General features: G+C 42.1%; 1 long non-coding RNA gene across 4 annotated transcripts in view; it reads left to right on the forward strand.

The window, feature by feature from the left end:
- The first annotated feature begins 1,080 nt into the window (after positions 1-1,080).
- LOC139076199 (uncharacterized) overlaps positions 1,081-23,985 on the forward strand; it is a 47,109-nt gene continuing 24,204 nt past the window's right edge. For 2 of the 4 annotated variants that reach the window (XR_011527566.1, XR_011527568.1), the window contains exons 1-3: positions 1,081-1,266; positions 8,001-8,105; positions 23,241-23,632. This is a non-coding gene — a long non-coding RNA (uncharacterized lncRNA). The remainder of the gene's footprint in view (positions 1,267-8,000; positions 8,106-23,240; positions 23,633-23,985) is intronic. The other 2 variants (XR_011527565.1, XR_011527567.1) reach the window with 1 other exon arrangement.

A 23,985-nucleotide genomic window follows, 5' to 3' on the forward strand; every position in this document is an offset into this window, starting at 1 on the left:
CTGAGGTCTAGCCAATGAGGTGTAAGCAGAAGAGGTAGAAGCAACTTCCAGGAAGTATTTTAAAAGAAGAGGATGTATGCTTCCTTCTTCTCCCAGGTGGGAGTGCTGATATAATGGCAGGAGCTTGAGTAGCCACCTTGGACTGTGAAGGTGGAAGGCATATACTGAGGACAGCAATGCTACAAGGTGAAAGAAGCCTGGGTGCCTGTCATCTTGAGGGTCCGTACTAGTCCTGGATGATACCTCTGGGCTTCTACAGTGTGAGGGCAAATTATACTAAATTACGCATTTATTCAGGCCACTCTTATTTGAGATGTCCTTTCAGTCTCTGCTGAGCCTATTCTTAGTTGATGCTGAACTAATTTCTTAAAAATAGAGTTTAAAGAATGATCTTTCATTATGGGATTATGATCTCTTAAGCCCATAAATTTCCATGATTTTTATGACATACCTGAATATTTACCATAAGAAACAAAACTGAAGCAAAATTTTGTTTGCTTCTTCATTCATTTTTTTATTCATTCACTTAATCATTTGGCACCTGCTATATGCAAAGTTCTTGTCTTACGTGTTGTAGAGGAAAAAAACCCACAAATAATTTGATGCCTACCTGAAAAGGACTTATAATTCAGAAATATAGGAAGTGATCACTAGTAAGATGTAGATGACCAAAGACAACAGTTAAGGAAAAGCTGATGTTAAGGACATGGACAATTCATAGGGGTAATGAAACTATCAAACACGGAGTCTAAGTGCACTTAGAAGGCGACCACAGAGCCTCACCTCCTGAAATGTCTCCATTCCAACTCAGAAGCTATCTAAACTAATACATACTCCAAGACAAAGTTTCAGGACAGCAGGAAGCTTTAGAGAAAGCCACTGTTTGTCCAATTCAATAATTAATAGGATTTTGCTGACCTCAGCAGACTACTCAGGCAAAGTAAATAGGCAAAAATCGTTTCTTCCTTTGAAACCAGGGATTAACAAAGAAAACTCAGCCAAATACTGGGCTTCAAACACCTGCTGATGAAATCTGTTTTATCATTGTCATTGCCAAAGCTAGTCCCCAATCACGGGTTTATCATAGTTGCTGAGATCCTACTTAAGAATTAATACTGCAGATTTACGGAAGAGAAACTTGATCTCATGTTTAGAAGTAGAGTTGAGGAGCCAAATGCCTCAGTGATCCATCCTCTAAGACTATTTACGAGCCCACACCAGCCGAAGGAGGAAGCCTATGGAAGACAGTGTGCTACAGAATCTCGGGTGAGCAGGCAGTAAGGGGAGGGAAAGTCTTTTTGAGGACCTCTGTGCCAGGGATTGTGTGAGGCACACTATCTAGGACAGCTTGCTTCATACTTATAACATTTCTCTGCGATTTAAACGTTAGCTCCTTTTACTGATAAGGAAATGGAAGCTGACAAGGATATGATTTATCCAGGTCACGCAACCAGGGCACAGCTAGACTGCAATCCAGATGTGTTCTGTCTATCAAGTCAGGCTACATGAAGCTATGTGGGAGACAGTGTCTTCAACTGCAATTTGGAAGTGAGGGGTGTTAGCAGATGGTCTCCAGAGGCATTTTCCTTGTAAAAGCTGAGATATACCGTAGTCACCCTTTATCCACAGTTTCACTTTCTATAGTTTCAGTCACCTGTGGTCAGCCGCAGTCCAAAAATAACACTACATCACAAAGCCTATGTCATTCACCTCACTTCATCTCATCACATAAGCACTGTATCATTTCACATCATCACAAGACGAAGAAGTGTGAGTACAGTATAATAAGATATTTTGAGAGAGAGAAAGACCATACTCACATAACTTTTATTACAGTACATTATCATAATGTTCTGTTTTACAATTAGTTATTGCTGTTAATCCCATACTGTCCCTAATATATAAATTAAGCTTTACCATAGGTATGTCTGTATAAGAAGAAAACACAGTATATATAGAGATCAGTACTATCCATGGTTTCAGGCATCCACTGGAGGTGTTGGAACATATCCCCCATGGATAAGGGGAGACTACTGTAGTTTTCCACCTAACAGGCAACAAGCCCATTTCTGAGTCTTGAGAGTGTCTTCCAGTCCCAGTAATGGTAAAGTCTTCCCTTTGTACTAAAGTGATAAATTTCGCACAACAGACCAACTGTCTCTATAGCTATTCTTCATCTTAAGATGAAAATTTTCATCTTAAAATTTGAAAACATTTTAAGATATGTGGAAACTGGCACTTTCAAACACTTTGGTGCAAACTTTTCTGAGAAAAAACAAAATGAGAAAAATTTGACAATATCAACATTTAAAAATTTGGGTTCCATAATTCTATCTGATGATGAGTTATTTCTCTCTTGTGTAAAAGTCTAGAGGTAAGCATTTAAGCTAGTGTTGCAGCTCTGCTCCATGAAGTCCTCAGGGACATAGGATTCTCCCAGGTCAGTGCTCTAGCATCCCTATCATGTGGCCCTGGTCTACATGGTCCAAGATAGGGGCTAGAGCTCCAGACAAAACATCTGCATAGTAGACATTAGGACAAAAGAAAGAGAAAGGGAAAAGAGTACTTACTAGCTATCTTTTAAGGGACAATATCAGAAATGCCACATAGTACTTGTGCTTACATCTCATTGGCTAGAATTTATACATAGGGCCAAGTGTTCTTGCAATGGAGATAAGAGATATAGTCTTTATTCTGGGTAGCCAAATACTCAGCTAAAAGTATGAGGCTTTATTATGAAGGAAGAAGTAGAGAACAGATATTGATAATAGCCAGCAATCTCTCCTAGTAAATACATAAGGAACAGAGGAGTCCACATACTGTGATACTACGCGTGAAGAAAAGAATATATGCAGATTGGCCCCATGCTGAGTGCTTAAGTTCATGTACTCTGCTTCAGCAGCCCAGGGTTTCACCGGTTCAGATCCTGGGCACAAACCTAGCATTGCTCCTCAAGCCATGCTGAGGTGGCATCCCACACAGCAGAGCCAGAAGGACCTACAACTAGAATATACAACTATGTACTAGGGGACTTTGGGGAGAAGAAGAAAAAAAAAGAAGTTTGGCAACAGGTGTTAGCTCAGGTGCCAATCTTAAAAAAAATAAAAAGAATATATGCATACACATATAAAACATCCTCAGAAACACTCAAGAAACTGACAGTTTCTTATAACCCTTCAACACTGTTTAAATTGTCATCGTGTGTACACATTGCTTTTATGATTTGGAAATTGATAAAAAAAGTGGATCAGGAAATTAGATAGAAATATAGGCAATATTAAGGAAATTGCCCTTGGGAGACTAGAGCAGCAAGTTACTAATTGTTCTTTTATTTCTTCTGCAATAATTTCTGCTTCTAAACCCAGGTACCGTTTCAGAAGTCAAGAAAAATTAAGATGGAGTAAAATATGTTAAGTGAAAGAAGCCAAATGTAAAAGGCTATCCACTGTATGGTTGAGACTAAATGACATTCTGGAACAGGTAAAACTATAGGGGAGGAGAACAGATCAGTAGTAAAGCCAGGGGTTAGAGGCGGGTGAGGGTTTCACTAGAACTCTCAGCAGGAAGAAGCCACAGCAGGAAGAAATTTTTTACAGTGATAAAAATATTCCATATCTTGATTGTGGTAGTAGTTATGTAATTCTACTCATTGTGAAGATATAATCAAAAACATAATCAAAAGAATCAAGATCAAATTTGGCTAGATTGATCAAGGAAGGAAAAAGAGAAGATAAACCTAAGGGATGAAAATGAAGATAAAATACTTCTGATATTGAAATAAAATACAGGATATTAGGAAAAAAAGTGCCAACACATTAGAAAACTTAAATGAAATGTACAAATTCATAGAAAAATAGAAATCGACAAAATTGACTAAAGAAAAAATAGAGAAGTTGAACAACTGTAAAAATATGAAATAAACTGAATCAAAGTTTAAAATGCCACAAAACACACAGCCTATGTGGTTTTATCAGTGATTTCTAGCAAACATTCAGGAACAAAAATTTTAATCCTATGCAAAATATCCCAGAGTATAGAAAAAGAGAGAACATTCCTCAACTAATTTGACGAGGCTAGCATAACCTTCAGAGTGAAAACTGACAAAGATAATACCAGAAACAAAAACTGAAAGTCGATTTCAGTCATAAATACAAAAATCTTAAAAATATATTGGCAAGGCCGGCCCTGTGGCCAAGTGGTTAAGTTCATGCACTCCTCCGCTTTGGCGGCCCAGGGTTTCGCCAGTTCTGATCCTAGGCACAGACATGGAACCGCTCATCAGGCCATGTTGAGGCGGCATTCCACATGCCACAACTAGAAGGACCCACAACTAAAAAAAGCCTCAAAAATATATACACAACTATATATTGGGGGGATTTGGGAAGAAAAAGCAGAAACAAAAAAAGATTGGCAACAGTTGTTAGCTCAGGTGCCAGTCTTTAGAAAAAAATATATATATATATTAGCAAACTAAATCCAGAAATAGATAAAAAAGGTAACAACATATGACCACATTAGATTTATCATAGGAATGAGAGGTTGGTTTAACATTAGAAAATTAATTAATACAATTAACCACAATCTTAGTTTAAAGGAGAAATATCAGACAATCATCTTAATAAATACACAAAAAATATTTTCTAGAATTCAGCAAACATTTCTGATAAACATTCTTAACAAACTAGTAATTCAAAGGAACTTCCTTAACCAGTAAGTGGTATCTACCAAAAACTTACAGCAAACATTATACTTAACAGTGAAATGCTGAAAGCATTCTTTTTAAGTTCAGAAGGAAAAAAACCAGAGTATCTGCCATCAACGCTTGTATTCAACCTTGTACTGAAGGTCATAGCTAACACAAAAATAAAGAAATAAAAATAAAGAATAAAAGCAAGATGTAATTTAAAATAAAGCAGTTATTACTCATAGTTGATATGATATCTATATGTCAACACCAGAGGAGCTACACAAAAATATTAGAGTTAAAGATCTGAGCAAGCTCTCTGGATATATAGAAAAGTCAAGTGCATTTCTACATATAATCAACAACTAGAAAGAATAGTTTTGAAGGGACATCATTTATACTAGCATTAAAAATCATGACGTACCTAGAGATAAATCTACTAGATATATGCAAGGTCTAATGGAGAAAATTATATAACTTCTGTGAAATGTATTTAAGAAGACAAAAGTAAGAGAGGACCTATCCTACATTGATGCATCGAAAAACTCGATGTTATAAATTCTCCCCTAATTAGTCTACGATGTCAATGTAATTTTAACAAAACTGCAACAGGCTTTTATTTTTAATTCAACAACCTGGATTCAAAAACTTATATGGAGAAGCAAAGGATCAAGAATAGCCAAGACATCCCGGCGAAAGGAGAATAAGATGGGGGCTTGCCTTACCAGATATCATTACATATTATAAAAATATAGCTGTTAAAACATTATAGTATTAACACAAGAATAGGCAAATAGTCCAAAGGAACAGAATAGAGAGCCTATAGACAGATATACACATATACAGAAACTAGATACATGGCAGAATTGGCAAAAACAGACCAGTGGGGAAAGGATGGGCTTTTCGAACAAGTTCCCAGGTGATGCTGATGCTGCTGGTCCAGGACCGTACCCTAATGACTGCGTTAGGGAAGCGAGGCTGGGAAAGCTCACATTCACCCCAACACCCACTTCTTCCTGCCCTTTCAGTTCTCTTGAGAGCCTGAGGCAGGGCACAAGCTGCTCTCCTATGGCTCCTGCTGTGTTCTCCTGTTCCTAAGGGCCTGCCTCGAGCCTCACATCGACTGGGTCCTCTTCTGATTCCCTAATGGTAGCTCCTCTCACCCCCAATGCCGGTTCTCTTTTCTCTTCTCTTACCCTCCACACTGTCTCCCTTGGAACCATGTCTGCCTTGCTCACCATGGTATCCTAGCACCTAACACTTTCACATTCCTGGCAGAGCAAGCACGCATAAATAAGTACTGAACTGACCAACTTCTTTATGTACATGGCTCTTGTATCACTTGGGATAGACCAGGTTATGCTGCTCTAACAAATAACTTGCAAATCTCAGCGGCTTCAAACATCAAAGATTTACATCATTTATGCTATGTGCCCATTGCATGATGGCAGGGTGCTCTCCTCCCCATCTTCCCTTCAGGACCCTGAGAAGCTGCACCATTTAAAATGCTGCTGGTGTGACAGCAGAAGTAAGAGAGCATATGGAGAAGCTCACGCTAGCTCTTTAATGCTGCCACCTAGAAATGACATACCTATTTGGCTCATATTTCAATGGCCATGCACAGCCAGTCAGTTGCCATACCCAACCAATTACACACCTCTTATACCTCAGTACAATCCTCCCTTGGTATCCGCAGGGGATTGGTTCCAGGACCCCTGTGGACATAAAAATTCCCAGATACTCAAGTCCCTTATATAAAATGGTGTAGTATTTGCATTTAATCTATGCAGATCCTCTCATACACTTTAAATCATCTCTAGATTACTTATAATACCTAGTACGATGTAAACGTAGTGCTATGTAAATAGTTGTTACACTGTATTGTTTAGGGAATAATGACAAGAAAAAAAGTCCGTACATGTTCAGTACAGACGTGACTGTCACAGGCCTTTCCATCCACGCTTGGTTGAACCCACAGATACCAACGGGCTGACTGTACTTGAATTCTATCCTTACTCTACCCTACACTACCACACTCCTACTCATTCACTCCACAAAGAGGGAAGAGCAGCCACCATGTGCCAGGAACTTCACCAGGCTCTGGAGGTACAGCAGTTAGGGAGCAGGCCCAGCTCTGGCCTTATGGAGCTTACAGTCTTACAAAAGAATGTTGACAAATGACTTTACATAGAATCATTTAATTATGGTTGTAATACGTGCTATAATGGGGAGGAAGGGAGGGCATGGAGGCCTTTACAGGAGGACCTGATCTAGTCTGGGGCAACTGAGGAAGACTTCCCTGAGAGAGCGACATTTAAGCAGAGACCTGAGGGATGAGCAGTAGAAAGCAAGCGAAGAAGGGGAGCATGTTCCAGGCAAAGGAAACCCCACGTGCTGCAACCCTAGTCCAGAACCTTATTGCCTCTTCTCCAAAACTGTCCCAGGAGCCTCCTCCACGGGCTCCCTGCCTTCACCCTCTGCCTGTCCCGTGCTGCAAAAGACTGGGATGAGAAGGAATAATCTCTTAGCATGGACTGACCAGGACTTGCCACGGCATCCCCTTGCTCAAACACGTTCCGTGAGTCTCTGCTGCCTCAAAATAAAGTGACTTTCAGCGTCCTCCAGTTTTACCCTAATCTGTCTTTCTGCCATTGTCTCCCACTCATCCCCCCTCACTGATGATCAAGCCAAACCACTTGCTCACAGTTCTCCTTACACACCCTCCATACTTTCTAGCTTCTAGCCCTTTCCTCTACCTGGAATGCCTCCTAATTCCTTGGGTCGAGGTCTCACCCCTTCTTCAGATACCTCTTCATCCACGAAGTTTTTCCTTGTAGACCCACCACAAATAATGTCTCTGTCCGTTTAACGCCGATGACACTTGATCTGATTTTTCCTAAGGTATTTTATGTGCATACCTTATCCCTCCAGGAGACTGCAACTTCCCGGAGATCTGGCTGTGACGGGCTTCTGCTCCTCACAGGCTCACACAGGGTTTTGCACAGAGCGAGCTGCAGCTGCATGACTGGAGAGGCCAACACTACCCCAGTGTCTGGACCCAGGAGGCTAAGCAGTTTGCTGACTTCTGCGCCCATTTCTCCTTTTCTCATAGTAGGTGTCCCTCAGGATGATTTGAAGGATCCCCTCATTTCTTAGAGGGAGATCCTTGAGCTACATTCTACCACGTCTACTCTCTGGCACTTTCTTCATCCTCTCAGTAAACTTTTCGTGTCAAACAAGATACATGGTCCTCTCTCCCTAGCCTGGTCCACCCCCTGATTACAGATTGAATAGACATATTTCTAATTCTCTACAGGGCTTGGGGACCGAGGACCAGTGGGCGGGAGCTCATGATGGCGTTGGAGATTACCTGGCTTTGGTTTGAATCCTAGCTCTCTAACTGGTGAATCTGCGACTCGAGGTGAGTGCCTTAAGCTTGCTGAGTCTTTTCATTCATCTGCATAATGGAGATAATTGTGCACCTGTCCCCAGATAGAATGAAAAAGTACATAGGAAGTACTCTGTTTATTGATTCCTCCAACAAACATATCAATAAACGGTTGTGACTCCAATCTGTTTTCCCCCCCTTACTTTGTTCTACTTCCACCTGTCCTTAACCTCTCTATCCCCATCCAACTGCCAGCAAGCGCCCGTTACTGCCAGCCCTCTATCTTGACTCTCCTGTCCACACCCTCCCTCTTCTCTTGGCTCCCACTGTGCCCTCCTGAGGAGGGGAGGGAGCAGGTGCTAGAGCTGGAGTGAGATGGACAAGCCCTAGGGCAGGCTGAGTTCAAACTCAACCAGTTCAACGTGCAGCTTCTCTTGTCTGGAAGCGGAGGGCTCTCCCTTTGCAGCCCACGTAGCATGCTCCTCAGCTCCCCTGGGCCACACCTGATCCAGTCATCACTCTTGTCCTGATGCCAGCTGCCGCTGAGCAGCCCAAGGACCTCTCAGCCCCTCGCTTTACTCCTACTCCTGGCCTGCTCATTGTCTACAGGTGCCGACAGGAATGAAGAGTTCCTCTCTCCCTTGTCCATAGTGGTCCAGCCAAAGCCTGAAGATTTTGGCCTGGCTTTGTTCCAATGTACCATATTGCAGTCTTTCTGCTAAAATATTGTATAGCAACAAGAAAGATCCCTGGAAAGTCAGAGCAAAGATTTTTAAAGGGCAAATTGTAACTGACTTCACTGTGTTGTAGGCCTGAGTTTGGCAGGCATAGGCTGTGGACCTCAAACAGATTTACCTCTGGGGCCTGGGTTTGACCAGCAGGAAATGTTCTCGGGTTTCCCCAGCACAAATATTCTGGGAGTCTAGAGGTAGTCACAGATTTCATGAAATCTTCAGACCCAAGGTCCCATGGGTGATTTGGGGCCAAGTCAGGATTATGACCCAACACCAAAGATGCTCATTCCAGAGTCTCTTGAGTCTATGCAGCCTGTGGCTCTGGAAAGCACCAGTTATAATCAGCCCAGGGTTTCCAACAGCAAGGATATTAAGAATAATGGGTAACATATGCCAGCCGCTGAGCTCAGGTTTATATGCACTGACACTATAATCCCTAGAACAATCCTAGAAAGTACTTCCACAGAGGAGGAAACAGAGAGGTCCTTATTCCACATGGATGCATGTACGACTCTCTCTCACCCCCCAGCTCTCTGGGGAGCTTGCTTTTTAAATCCAGCTGGCAGCATCCAGCTGCATGTTATACGATATACAAGTGTTGGGATTTACTGATTTATTACATTAACACAGCAATTTTAATAGAGGAAGGGATTGTGTGTGTGTGTGTGCTACTAAGAAGCATATTATCCCTGTTCGTAGTTATCCACACCTAAGAAATGCCCAATTGGTTGGTCCCCATGCCTATGAGCCAATTACCTGATATAAACTATTTAATGCCTTATGCCCAAATAAGACAAATTGAGTAATGTGAAATTCTAATATCTGTGAACTACAGACATGCTTATTTTACAGTTTGTTCCCTAAAATTGTACCTAATTTATTATTACAATAATTATAATAATAGCTAACATTTCTGAGCACTTCTAATGTGCCAGACCATTAGCCCAACACATCTATGCTACCTCATTCACTACCATAGCCACCCCACAGGCAGAGACTATCAGTGCTCAGGTATAGAGGAGGAAGAGAGGCTCAGAGAGATGAGGCAGCTCGCTGAGGTCACACAGCTAGAAGTGACAGACCTGGGTTAGTCCTCAGGCTGTGTCTGCCTCTAGAATCCATATGCTTAACCACAGCATGCTGGGGTAAAAGTAGCTGACATACGTAAAAAATTTGATTTAAAAATAAAGAGCATTAGGGGTAGAGAGAGCAAAAAGGAGAAATCCATGAACTAACAGGATCTGGTCTTTCCAGCAGAAATCTCTCCTTGACTCCTCCAGAGGACGAAAGCCTCAGGCCAGAGGGAAACAAAAGCAGAAAGAGCCAGGAAGCTTTACTCAGAAGCTGCATGGGGTGGGGTGTGGAGCTTCATGTCACCTCAAAGCTTTTCCTTTCTTCAAATTCACTCCTTCCTTCCTGAACGCATATCATTCTGTTCCAACAATGCCCTTTCTCCCTGCTTCAAAAACTGTCATCTGTCCTAGTGGATGATTTTTATTGACACCCTCTGCTCTCTGAGACTCCTGACTAATAGGAATGCATATTAGGAATTTATAAACTTGCTCTCAAAGACGCCACAGGAAGAGTATACAATTTTTCACACATTGCTTTGTCCCCTTCTAAGAGCACAATGAGCCTACAATGGAATATTGTGAATTAAAGGAAAGGTCTTAAGTGATAGCAATTGATTTTCTGTGAAGTCTTTGCTTGGAATGCCTTTTAGAGAACAGCAGGGGCGCCCCTCACACTTCCCAGGGGTTCTCAGAACCATTCTTCCCTCTTGTCTTGCAAGTCTGAGCTGGCATGGAGGTGTCAAGCCACGCCGGGAGAGCTGTGGGGGCGCAGCCCCAACCTTCATTATCTGTTCAGAGAGGATAGCATGCTGCTCTCCAAGAGTTGCCTGAAACCAGCTCTTATGTCACACATCAGCAACGTTCAGTCAGACAATGTGGACATAATTACCACTTTTAATCTGGCAGTGGGGGGGGGGGTGGGGGTTGGGGGGGAGAACTACTAATCTAAAGCCTTGTAATATGGCTTCTGTATTAGGACAGTGCCTCCTGCCACAACAGCGGAGCCTCATGGAGGATGCAGCCCACGTCATTAAGGATTTCGGATCCTATTCTTCACAGTAGAGAAAACAATGGGAAGAAACATTACAGACTACTTTCTTCCTAAGAAAAGCCATTTTTTTTCAAAAATGTAAGCCTAAGAAACATACTTTAGGCCAGTGTTGTCCAATAGAAATATAATGCAGATACATCTGTAATTTTAAATTTTCTAGTAGTCACTATAAAAAGGTAAAAAGAAATAGGTGAATAGTAGGTGTATAATTTTAATAGTGCATTTTATTTAACCCAATATAGCCAAACACCATCTCAACGTGTAATCAATATTTATAAATTGACTGACGAGCTATTCTGCATTCTTTTTTTCGTATTAAATCTCTGAACTCAGATGTGTGTTTTACAAGTACGTCACATCTCAATTTGAACCAGTCACATTTCAAGCGCTCTATTGAGGAGCATGTGGCTCACGGCTATTGTATTGAATAAGGCAGACAGAGCGGTTGCTTAATGTCAGTACATGTATACATTGCTTTAAGCTGATCTTAATATAATTCGGGATTCACATAGAAACAGAGCAGGTAACTCTAGATTATGATTTCCACTTGCTCTCAAGCAAATTACGAACACCTTGGAGGAAAGGACCCAAGTCATAGCCAGACATGCAGTAGTTCCATGTTTATGAATGATGTCGATAATCTAGTGGATGATTAGATTTATCTGTTTGTATGGTTTCTTTAAATACCACTTACTAGTCTGTTCGTCACATTTTATATTATTCTATTTCCAAATATTTGATTTTTGGAGGGATCTCTACCATCTTATATCCAATCATTTAGCCAACCTCTCCACGTAAAGACGTCTCAAACTCAGCACGTCCAAGTCTGAATTTTGATCCATCCTTCCCTCCCCTACCAAAAAAGAAAAACCTTGCTCCGCCTAAGGTCTTCTCCATCTCAGCTGATGGCAACTCCATCTTGGAAGTTCCTCAGGCCAAAAATTTCAGAGTCGTCTTGATTCCTGTATTTCTTTCACATCACACATCCAAACTGTCAACACATCATATTGGCTCTCCCTTAAAATTTATCCAGAATCCACCACTTCTCACCAACTTTCCTGTTACCACCCTAGACTAAGCCATCACCTTCTCAACTCAGGATCCAGAAGCCTCTTTTCAAAACCCAAGTCAGATCAATCTGTCTTGCTTAAAAAACCATCTGATGACTCCCTATTTCACACCGAGTAAAAACCAAAATACAAACACCCTATAAAACTAAATGTGATCTGCCCCTCCTGCTCCATTACCTCTCATATCGCATCTCCTTCACTCTCCCCTTCCCTCTCTGCTCCAGCCACATTGGCTTCCTTGCTGTCCCTTGAACTTGCAAAGAATGCCCTTGCCTAAGGACCCATGTCCTTGCAGGCACTCTTCCTCTAGGTAGCCACCTGGCTCACTCCTTCTCCTCACTCAAGTCTTGCTTACATCTCCCTAACTAAGAGGTGCCTTCTCTGATCCATCTATTTAATCCTACCCTCTCTCTCCAGTCTATTTTCCACCTCCACATTCCTGAGCCTCCTCATTCTGATCTGCTTTTTTTCCCATAGCCCTGGACCACTCTTCCCCCAGATACCCAAGTGGCTTGTTCACCCCCTCACAAGGCACATGGGAGGCACTCAACAAATATTTGATGAATGAGTGAATTTCTGTTATGCAAAATGAAGTACACCAGTAAAATTTCAATAGCTTAAAAATATTTATTAAGCTTTCCTCCTCATACCCTCCACAGACAATATACAGGCAACTTTGTTCAGTGTTTAGTGGTCTTATTACAGCAAAATACAGGACCAGTTCTTCATAAGTTTATGAAATTGATAAAATTTCTCTTCATTACCTTCCCAGCCTGCTTTCAACACTCTGTCCCCATCTCTTTTACTTTCTATCCTGTGTTTATTGAACACCAGTTTAAGCTAGTTAGCATGAAGACCACAGAAGTCATGGAAGTGTTCTATATCTTCAACTGTCCAGTGTGGTAGCCAGTCGCCACATGTGGTTATTGAGCACTCGAAATGTGGCTAGCACAATTGAGGAACTGAATTTTCCTTTGTTTCATTTTAATTGATTTTAAATAGCCATGTGTGGCTAGTGGCTGCCATGTTTGAAAGTGCAGCTCCACCCTTAAAGAATATTCATAAGCTCTTTGAGGAAAAATATATCTTCTCATTAGAGAGCACTTACAAATATCTCATTTATCATTATACTAACTAACAAGAAAACCAGTTAGTATTTCCTCCTTATTTAGAATTTGGGAAACTATTGTAGAAAGAAGTGAATGAATGAGAGTCAAATTTAGGTCAAAGTTTTAAATTAAACCCAAGATGGCCAGTGTTGGGGGAAAGGGAGACTGGAATGAGGGACACAGTTTCCTCCCATCTCTTTTCCATATTTCCCTGAAAGGAAGAGAGATGATAATAATAATAACCTCCCTTCCTTAAGCACTGTGCCAGGCACTGTGCAAGCTCTTTCTTTAAATAAATAACCTCATCAAGTTCTCACAATCACCCTGTGAGGCTGGTTAAACTCTTACTGTCTCCATTACACAGATAGAGAAATGGAGCCTCTGAGAGCGCACCTTCTCCTCACAGCTGGCCTGAGAGGCTAGGTCTGTCTGATCCCGGAGCCTAGACAGTACCCTGGGTGGCCTCTCTCTCTCCTCTCCCAACGCTGAGACTCCAAATATCTTTAAAATAAATTGAAGTAAATAAAGAGCATCTCTACCATCTTTGTCACTTTTATACGAAAGACTAAGTGGTTTAAGATCCGGAATAAAGCTGAGTTAGAAGTCACTTACTAAATTCCTTACCTTATTAAGGGGGTTGGTCCTGTGACTGAGTGGTTAGGTTCGTACACTCCGCTTTGGCGGTCCAGAGTTCGCTGGGTCGGATCCTGGGCCTGGACCTACACACTGCTTATCAAGCCATGTTGTGGCAGCATCCCACATAGAAGAACTAGAATGACCTACAACTAGGATGTACAGCTAGGTACTGGAGTTTGGGGGAGAAAAAAAAAAGAGGAAGATTGGCAACAGATGTTAGTTCAGGGCCAATCTTCCTCAACAAAATAAAATAAAACAAAAGAAATTCCTTAGCTTATCAAAAAACCCCAAAACAAAAACAGTGAGAGCAGAGGAATCCAATGAGAGTAGACAATTGGGTTATGGTCTTGCAGTATGAACAGTTCTGCCCACTGGCTTTTCTTGCCTCATTATGGTTCTATGAGGAGGTACAGTTCTAAGTCCTCATTTTCATTCATCGCTTCATTAAGATGTGAAAATAATTCACCCAAAGTTAATAGCAACAAAGAATGTCCCACCCTCAAGCATTCCCACCCCTGCTATGGGCTTTACTTCTCCACCCAGCAGGGGAGCGCCAGCATTTTATAATTACACGTTAATGAAGAACAGAATCCTTCCTCGTTTTATTTTGCATTTCATTTCCAGAATAATTTGATGTGTGTGTGGAGAAGGGCGGGTGTGAGGAAATGTAAACAGTGCTCATTTATTACAGCTTTAATTTAGACCAGATCTCTCCCTAATCCAATTCTGAGTAGCACAGTTTATACCAGTGAGCAGTAAACACTAATAAAGATCAGCTGCAGGAGGGGGCGGGACAGCAGTTCTGCTGGGTATGCTGGCTAGTGAAAAAAACAAACAAAAACACTCTAATACCTTCACAATTTGCTATATGATTTTGACCTATATATAGAAACAAAGACAAAATTTTGGTTTTAAACTGTATGGTTCTATGAGGTGCGTTCTTCCAACAATCTGGTTGACTACCTTGCCTTAGACTCCCACCCATGGCCACATCCTTGAACTTGTCGCCACCAAAACTTATATAAACCCTCTAAAATCTCAAGTTCACTATCTGACTTTCTAGCTCCTTCTCTCTAGTATCTTGTATTATTGTTATATTACTGCTATAGCAAATTACTACAAATTTAGTGACTTAAACAACACAAATTTACGATCTTACAGGTCTGTGGGTCAGAATCTGACTTGGGTCTAACCCAGCTAAAATCAAGACACTGGGCAGCACCATGTTCCTTTCTGTGGGCTCTGGGTAGGATCCATTTCCTTGCTTTTTCCAACTTCTAGAGGCCACCTGCATTCCTTGGCTCATATTCCCCTTCTGCCACCTTCAATGCCATCAAAAGCAAGTCAGGTCCTTCTTAAATCATGTCACCCTGACCTTCTGCTATAGTCAGATCACCCTGGACTTTCTTCTACCACCCTCTTCCATTTTTAAGGACCCTGTGATTACATTGGGCCCACCCAGATAATTTTCCTATTTTAAGCTCATCTAATTAGCAACCTTAATCCCACCTGCAACCTTGATTCCCCTTGACCATGTAACCTAACATATTCACAGGTTCCAGGGGTGAGGATGTGGACATCTTGGGGTGGGAGGAGTAGGGGGGCATTATTCTTCTGACCACATATCCCAAATCCAGTAATCCTTCTACCCTCGGCACCTAAAATCCACGTTCCTACAACTTACAACTTTCTGTCACCTTTCTTCACTTCTTCACTTCCCTTCTTACCCAGCCGGAATTCCATGGTCAATTATTATAACCATGTGTCTCACACACCTTCAGCTCCCTGTCCCTGTCTCTTGCTTCATTGTTCTCACTTGGGCAAATCCCAAAGAGTTGGGTTTAATTCAACTCTCTGCCTGCTCTGCATCTGCATCCATGCAGCTAAAAAAATGGCCAGAGCAAACACACTGCCAAGTAGGACTATAATGATGCCCTCCAATTGTACATTTCCCTGATCTGTTCACTCTCCTACTCTCCTATGTGACAATTTCAAACCTTTCTGTCATTCAACTTCTGGCGTCTCCAACATCCCCATTCATACTTTCAGCCAACGACCTTTTTCACTGAGAAAATAAAAGCAACCAGAAGAGACCTTCTGCAAACTCCCTCCATCACATCTACCAACCCACAAGCATGCATTCCAGGCACTCTGCCTCCCCTCCTGATACTCAGTGAACTCTATCCCAAGCCACTACCTCCTCTTGAGTCTAAATTCCAGCCCCTTTAATGGATTATTTCCATTAGCATGAAAGCATGCATTATTTCTCTTATCCTAAAAACAAACAACAAACCAACCCTCTCTTGACCCCCACTGACCCTTCCAGCTCTCATCCCATTTCTCTGCTACTCTTTAGAGCAAAACTCCTCAGAATAGTTACCTGTATTTGCTGTCTCCTAGTCCTCTCTTTCAATTCTCTCTTGCCGTTTACAGTCAGGCTTTGACCCCATGCTCCAAACTGTGCTTGTGGAGGACACCAAATGACTGCCATGCTGGTAAATCCAATTTGAAAAACTTCCCCACTTGAGCTTCAGGATTCTCCTGGTTTTCCTCCTACTTCACTGGCCACTTTTCAGTCTCCTTTGCTAGTTCCTGCTGGACTGAAGTACCAGATCAGTCCTCAGTCCTCATGTCTTCTCTATCTACACTCTCTTCTTAGTGAGCTCATCCATTTTCATGGCTTTAGATACATCTATATAGTGGTGATGCTCAAATGTATGCATCCAAACCCAACACCTCTCCTGATCGCAGACTTGTATCCAGTCATTCACTTGACACTGGCACTTAAATGTCCCATAGACATCTCAAAACTCACCATGTTCAAAACTGGCTAATGATCTTCCCCTCAAAACTGGATCTACTCACAGTCTTCCACATTTCATTTTACAGCAAGTTCACATTCTTATTGCTTAGGCTAAAAGCCTTGCAGTCATTCCTGACTCCCCTCTTTTTCTGATAACCATATACAAGCCACCTCAAATCCTCAACTTTACTTTCAAACTATATCCAGACTCTGTCCTCTTCTCACCAGCTCCACCGCTAGCATTCTGGCCCAAGCCACTATCATCTGGCCTCAATTACTGTAATAATCTCCTGACTGTTCCTCCTGCTTCCACCCTCGCCCCACCCCTGCAGCCTATTACAACACAGCAGTCAGAGTAATCCTTGTAAAACATAAGTCAAATCACATCCCTCAGCGGTTCTCCATTTTACTCAGAATAAAATCCCCAGTCTTTAAAGGGCATACATGGTCCTGGGAGTTCTGGCCCCCACTTATCTCGCACTGTCCTCACCTTGCTCTTGCCACTCCAACCACACTGGCCTTGGAGTGTTTTTAACCCACCTGGCATGCCACCACCTCAAAGCTTCGGATTTGCCTTCCCTCTGCGTGAACTACTCCTTGTCCCTCTCCCTCTGCCTCATGTAACCATGTCATTCACTTCCTCATTAAAGTTTCCCCAAAGAGACCTTGCTTGCCCCTCAATTCAAAATCACGTGCCTCACCACTTCCTATCCTACTTGCCTGCCTGATTTTTCTTGCAGGACTTACAGACTTTGAAGACTATACAACATACTTATTTTGTATATTGTCTGTCTTCATTTGCTGGCATGGAAGCACCATGAGGGCAGGGATTTTTGTCTGTTTCATTCACTGCTGTATACCCAGTGCCTGGTACATAATACGTCCTCAGAAAATATTAGTTGGATATGAATGAAAGTGTGGTTCCTTTTAAAAAGATCATTCTCTGTCAGAAGCTAGACTGTTAAAAAAATATTCAGGGAACTTTAACCTATTATGCACCTACACACATTACTCTCTTTAAAAAAAATTTTTTTTTATGAACTGTAGTAAATATTATTCACTGCCACAAAGGTCGTTCTTCTCTCTCCCCTCCCCATCTGTTTCTTGCTAATACAACTCTGGTTCTGTTTGTGAGGACAGTGTCCCTAGCTCCAGAAGTTGAATTATGATGAGTCTAAGCCAGTTATGGCGATTCTAGAAACTCAGTTCTTCAGTCACTTTGCACCCACAGGTGGCCATGTGCTCCTACTAAACATGAGGAAGTCAGTTGGGGCACACCTGGGAAAGATTCTCCTCTCTGATCAAATGAGAGCTCTTTTCATCCTCTTCTTTCCTGCTTTGAATCTCCAGATGTTTGGGAATATAATGTTTGGAGCTGCCGCAGAATTTGAGACCATGAGTTGACAAACTTAAGAAAGCAAGCCTTCACCTTGAGGATGGTAGAACAGAAAGATACAAAGAGCCTGAGTCTTTGATGATACTATTGAGCCTTTGGACCAAATCCTGGAAATATCTACTTTCAGACTTCCTGTTTTGTGAAAACACTTAAATATCTTTTTAGCTTAAGACTGTGCTTGTCAGGTGCTCTGTTCTTTTCAGCCAAAAGCATCCCTAATGGTATAGACCTAGGCGAATCTTTGGGTGAACTTTGACACCAAGGGACACCACACCTGAGTGAATTTAAGTAGATTCACAGAGGTTCTCAAACCTCAGGGTGCATCAGAATCACCTGGCAAACTTGTTAAAGGGCAGGTTCCAGGGCTCCACGTTCAGAGATTCTGACGCAGGAAGTCTGGGTTGGGCAGAGGAAACTGGCTATGGCAGTCGTAGAGGAGAGTCACTCAACCTCCCTCCGAGAAAGAACTGGCTTTTCAGCTGTGAGGAGCACAATCAGCTGACAATCTCCAGTGGTTAACACCTGTAGGATCCACCTTAGTTTTTGAGCCAGAGTCACACTCTTCCCCACCAACCAGTGACGAAGTATGGTGGGGGCACAAGGGCGTGGGTATTCGGCCCAATGTGGGGCTCTACTGGGCAATCCTTGCTCTGCAACTCCACATTAGGTTGGCTGAGACTCTGTCAGATCTGTGTAATGCTCTGGGTGCTCCCTACCCAATCCTGCTTCCTGCCCGCTTTCCTTTCTTTCACGGGTGTCAAATGAGCATTGGGGTGAGAAGCCTTTCCATGCCCAGTGCTGCTTCCTCGGCTTTCTGTCTTTCACAAGCATTGCTACCCAATAAACCCCTTGGATTCCTAATTCTATCTTAGGGTCTGATTCCCAGAGGACCCGACTAACACAATGACATTTTTAAAAAGCACCTAGGGATGATTGCGATGCAGGTGATTTGTGGTTAAACTTTGGGAAACGCTAGTGTAGAATTTGGGTTCTTTGTTCCTTACCCCAACTCAAGGGATGAAGAGAGATGTTGCCTATCAGACTCTGCCGCTGTGTCCCAGCCTGTGCCCTCCTTTTTATTCTTCTCTGGCCATACTTCATCTTTTTCCCACCAGTACATCTAGTATAAATATTTGGCAAACGAATCCAACTATAGTACTTGTGAGGAAACTTTGTGGTACAAACTATTTGCTATTGAATCATTTTACAAATTTGTACAAAATGGTACAAAATGATTATGTGCATGAGATCACCTTGTTCAGGTGTTGCAGTACCTGCGTGGAGCACTTGACAATGTCTTTGCTTGTCACTTCTGCACCTGGAAGTCCCATCAGGGCTCTGATCTTTTCAGTTGCAGTTTTCTTCTGGACAGTCTTCTTTCAATCTTTAGGATAACAGGGGCTGGATGAGGGAAGTAGACACCCAGTGGGAGCAAACACGTGGCAGAGGCCTACCACAAAGAGAAGTCCCAACTATGGCAAGTGCTACTTCACCATATTGCCTGGAACCAGCCTTACTTGCAGCTTACATTTCAGTGTCCAACTTTCAAAACTGAGTTTTACTAAAGTCAAATTTAGTTTTACTGAAAAAAAATTGTTTTACTAAAATCTTTGGATTAGTGCTGAAAAATTGCAACTGACGATATAGCCTAAACTAGATTTTTTAAATGCTCATTTGAATAGAACCAAAAGAACAAATGGCCCCACTGCTATTCTTGATATGATTTCCATATTGTAAAGTGCCATTTTGTATAGTGATTCAACATTGAGTTTAGATGAATGAGTGCTAATTTTTCCAATTCTCATGGTGTAGACATCATGTGAAGGCAGCAATGACATGAATAGCACACATTCCTGTCTGTCATCACCACCCATTGGGTTGCCAAAGTCAGGAGTCCTTAACAGCTCCTTCTCATACATCTCTCACCTTGAAGTCCATGCTATGTTGTATCCAACCCACTTCCTAATGATGTCTCTAACCCATTCACTTTGTTCCACCTCCGCTGCTGCAATTCTTGTGGAAGATTGTCATCTCTCTTCTAGACTCCCTGGGGTTGTCACAACAGCCCCCTCCCACACTTGCTTCTTTCTAATCCATTCTCCACATGGCTGCCAGAGAGATCTTTTAAAATTACAAATCAGATCATGCCATTTCTTAACTTCAAGCCTTTCAATGACTCTGCCCTCAGAGTAAAAGCCAGGCTCCTTACTCAGCCTACAAGCCCTGGAGCAATCTGGTCCCTTCCCTCTGCAGCCTCATCTCCCTCCTCTTCCCCCTTGTTCACCACACTCCAGTCACTCTGGCATTCTTGCAGCTTTTTGAATGTCCCAAGTTTTTTCCTATCCCTGCTTGCAACTCTCTTCCATCTACTTCTCACCAGAGCTGTCACTCCCTCAGGAAAGCCATCCCTCACCGCCCCTGCCATCTATATTTGGCCTTTCCTAGGACCCTATACTGTTCCTTTGTAGAACTTGACCATGTGATTATTTGTGCAATGTGTGTTTCTCCTCCACTGTTAGCTCCATGAGGACAGAGATCTCACCTGTCTGACTGACCACAGATACTCAACACCAGACACAGTGCCAGGCTCATAACACTTATTTAAAAATGAATAGACTTGATGTTATCATAGCTCAATCTTACTGTCACCAATTTTTCAATGGGAATTTCTCACCACTCTACCAGAAAATAAAAGCTTTGACCCTAGCTGTTAATAATTTCTATTTGACTAAATAAAACATTAGATTCCTCTAGATTTTCTGGAACTAGAGATTAGGTAAACAAGAAGTTATCTTTATTGGTTCAAATATACAATATACTTTTATACAAATAATTTTGAGAAAATGTATAATCAGAATATGTTGGAAGGCTTTACAAACATAGCCTGTAACTATGCCCTCTAGGCTTAGATTCCCAACAAAGCAATAAAATCCCCAGTGGTTCTGATCCCCACTGAGACTTGTCACAGCTCTGCCGCAGCTCAGCCAGCTCTTTGTGAGCCCCGGCAATGCGAAGGTCAGAGTCTACATTTCCACACGGCAGGGTTACGTCTAGATTCTGCGCCAAGCACACTTGTTACCGATCTGATTGTCCCTCTTCCAAGGCAGTGTTATCTCACCAGGGGGATAGGGGTGGGGACGGGGTTAGTGTGGGAGGTTGTTGGTATAAAGGGATGAGGAAAAGGAGTGAAGTGGTCCAAGACATTCAGGAAGATTGAACCAACTCTAATGGGGATCTCAGTCAGGATTTGGTCACAGACGCAGAACCACTAGGAGAGAGATATACAATAAGGGATTTATTTAGGGATATGAACTTTTGCAGTTTGGGGATTTGGTTATACCGTCTCTAAGGCTCTGTGTCTGGTTTAGAACCTGAAGTCTTCAGCAGGTAGTTGGGAAGGGAAGATGGACGGAAAGCAGCAGTTCTCAATCTGGGCCTATTTTGCCCCTCCCCCCACATATTTGGCAACGTCTGAAGACATTTTGAGTTGTCACAGCTGGAGTGGCATCCAGTGGGTAGAGGCCAGGGATGCCGCTAAACATCCTAGAATGTACAGGACAATTCCCCACAACAAAGAATTGTCTGACCCAAATGTCAATAGTACTAAGGTCCGGAAAGTCTGATGTAAAGTAAGGACTAAACTGGAACCCACAATTGTAACCCAGAGCCTATGAAGATGGATTAGAACCAACATCTCTTATCTCTTCCAACTTCTCTAATGCAGATGTCCTACAGTTGTAGCTGGTGCCTTTGTCACAGAGCTAACCATGCACTTGGTTCATGAGTCAGGGAAGCAGAAGAAGGATCCACAGGCAGGTGGAAAAGCTGCAGGCCCAGATGCTGCTCTGTACCAACAAAGTGGGCAAGCGGAAAGCAACAACGTATGTGAGCTGCAGCAGTACCCGGTGCCCCTCCACCGACCACCCCTGCAACCCTCCAACTCTGCCCCCTGCACATAAAAGCAACATGGCCACTGCTTCCAAATCTTAGGCAAAATGCATCTTGTGGCCCATCTTAAACATATGGGGAAGAAAATTCTGGAAAAGATAGTTCAATATTGTCAAGTTGACACATTATATAGCCACCACAGGATATACATGGAAGAGTTATATATTTGTCAGGGTTCTCCAGAGAACTAGAACCAGTAGGATGTGTGGATGGATAGATAGATAGATAGATAGGTAGATTTACTTATTTATTTATTATAAGGAATTGGCTTATGAGATTATGGAGGCTGACAAATCTCAGGAATTGCAGTCAGCAAGCTGGAGACCCAGGAGACCCAATGGTCTAGTTCCAGTCTGAGAGCCAGCAGGATGGAGACCTAAGAAAAGCTGATGTTTCACTCTGAGTCTGAAAACAGGAAGAGAGCAATGTCCCAGCTCAAAGGCAGTCAGGCAGAAGAAATTTTCTCTTACTCAGTGTTTTTATTTTATTCAGGCCTTCAACTTATTGGACAAAGCCCACCCACATGAGGGAGGGCAATCCGCTATACTCAGTCTACCAACCAAATGTTCATCTCATCCAGAAACACACCAGCAGACATACCCACAATAAAGTTTGACCAATATCTGGGTATCCCATGGCCCAGTCAAGCTGAAATATAAAACTAACCATCTCAAATTGCTTAAAGCATGTCCTAGCTGTGCATCAGTAATCACAAGAAGCTGGAATAAGGGGTCCCTCTCTTCAGACCTTCCGGAGAACATGGAGTTTGCTCTGTACCATGTATTGATTTTTTTTCATTGCGTTTCCCTGCCGTCCAACTATTATCACATCTGTTCTTATTCATTTTTGTATCCTCAGCTCCTAGCAAAGGGCTTGGCACCCCGTAGGTGCTCAGTTGATCCTGGTTAAAGGAATGCATGCTTCTAATGTGGAAAAATGCAAAGCAAAATGTAAATAATAATTTACTTCAGATAGATTTGGCCCACACAAAGAATTTTTGTTTTAGGAGTTGTTGTTCACCAGACTTTTAAAAAAGATTCTAGTTCTCCTATATTAATATCTTCTTAAACCTTCCCTGGGATACTCCTGAAATGACCTGCTAGGATGTTGTATTAAACTGAAAAACAAATTGGTCTTTTCTCTCTTTAGGAATAAAGTAAGATAGAAATAAAAGTTTCAAGAGCTAATACAGTAAGTGTATGCCAACTCTTCAAGATAATTTTTTTTACCTTCAAAGTATAACAATTAAGCCGAAAAATAATAAACCCTAAAGTCTGAAGCAGCACGAATCTATAAGAGGAAAAAGAGGCGCAAAGAATAACCTCTATTTTCACTCTGACCATCACAGATATCACTACATCCAATTGAAGGCAGAAAGCTTACGGGTGTGAGCATGCCGAGACAAACAAAATCATCCCTCCCTGCTTCTTCTGAAGGAGAAAAATGAAACTCTTCTGAACTTCGCTGGTCACCAAGAAGAATCACTTTATCTCAAAGAGATTTTTAAAAATCATTATGTTAAATAGGTTAAGTAAAGGACCAAAACTTCAATTTCTGTAAACTTCATTTTTCCATGTTATTAATAATTTCTGAAGTTATTGTGCGCCTTAAAACCAGAAGGTCCTTTAGCAACTCTTGTTTCTGATTAGGCTCAGCCCAGGATTTGCTAGCTAGCACTTTTTACAAAGAAATTGCTACCAGAGAAGAAATGTTCTCAAATCCAATTTCCACAAGAGCCAGGTAAGTGAACAGGAAGACACTATAATCTCCATTTAAAGGGTGTCTGTCATCAGAAGTACCCACTGTAACAGATGGAAGCCCTGACTGAATTGGCTTCAGAATCATGTGAGATGCCGCTGGTCTTAGGGAAAGAGTTCAAGATTTGGAGTCTGGAAATTTGGATTTAATTTCCGGCTTTGCCACTTACCAGTGACATGACCTTGAAAGGGGGAAGCAGGAGCGCTGTGGACAGAATTGTATCCCCACCCCCACCCCAAATTCATATATTGAAGCCCTAACCCCAATGTGATGATATTTGGAGATGGGACCTTTGGGAGATAATTAGATTTAGATAAATTGCAGGACATTTGGTC

The sequence above is a fragment of the Equus przewalskii genome, chromosome 15 (assembly GCF_037783145.1).
Source record: "Equus przewalskii isolate Varuska chromosome 15, EquPr2, whole genome shotgun sequence".
NCBI classification, from domain to species: Eukaryota; Metazoa; Chordata; class Mammalia; order Perissodactyla; family Equidae; genus Equus; species Equus przewalskii.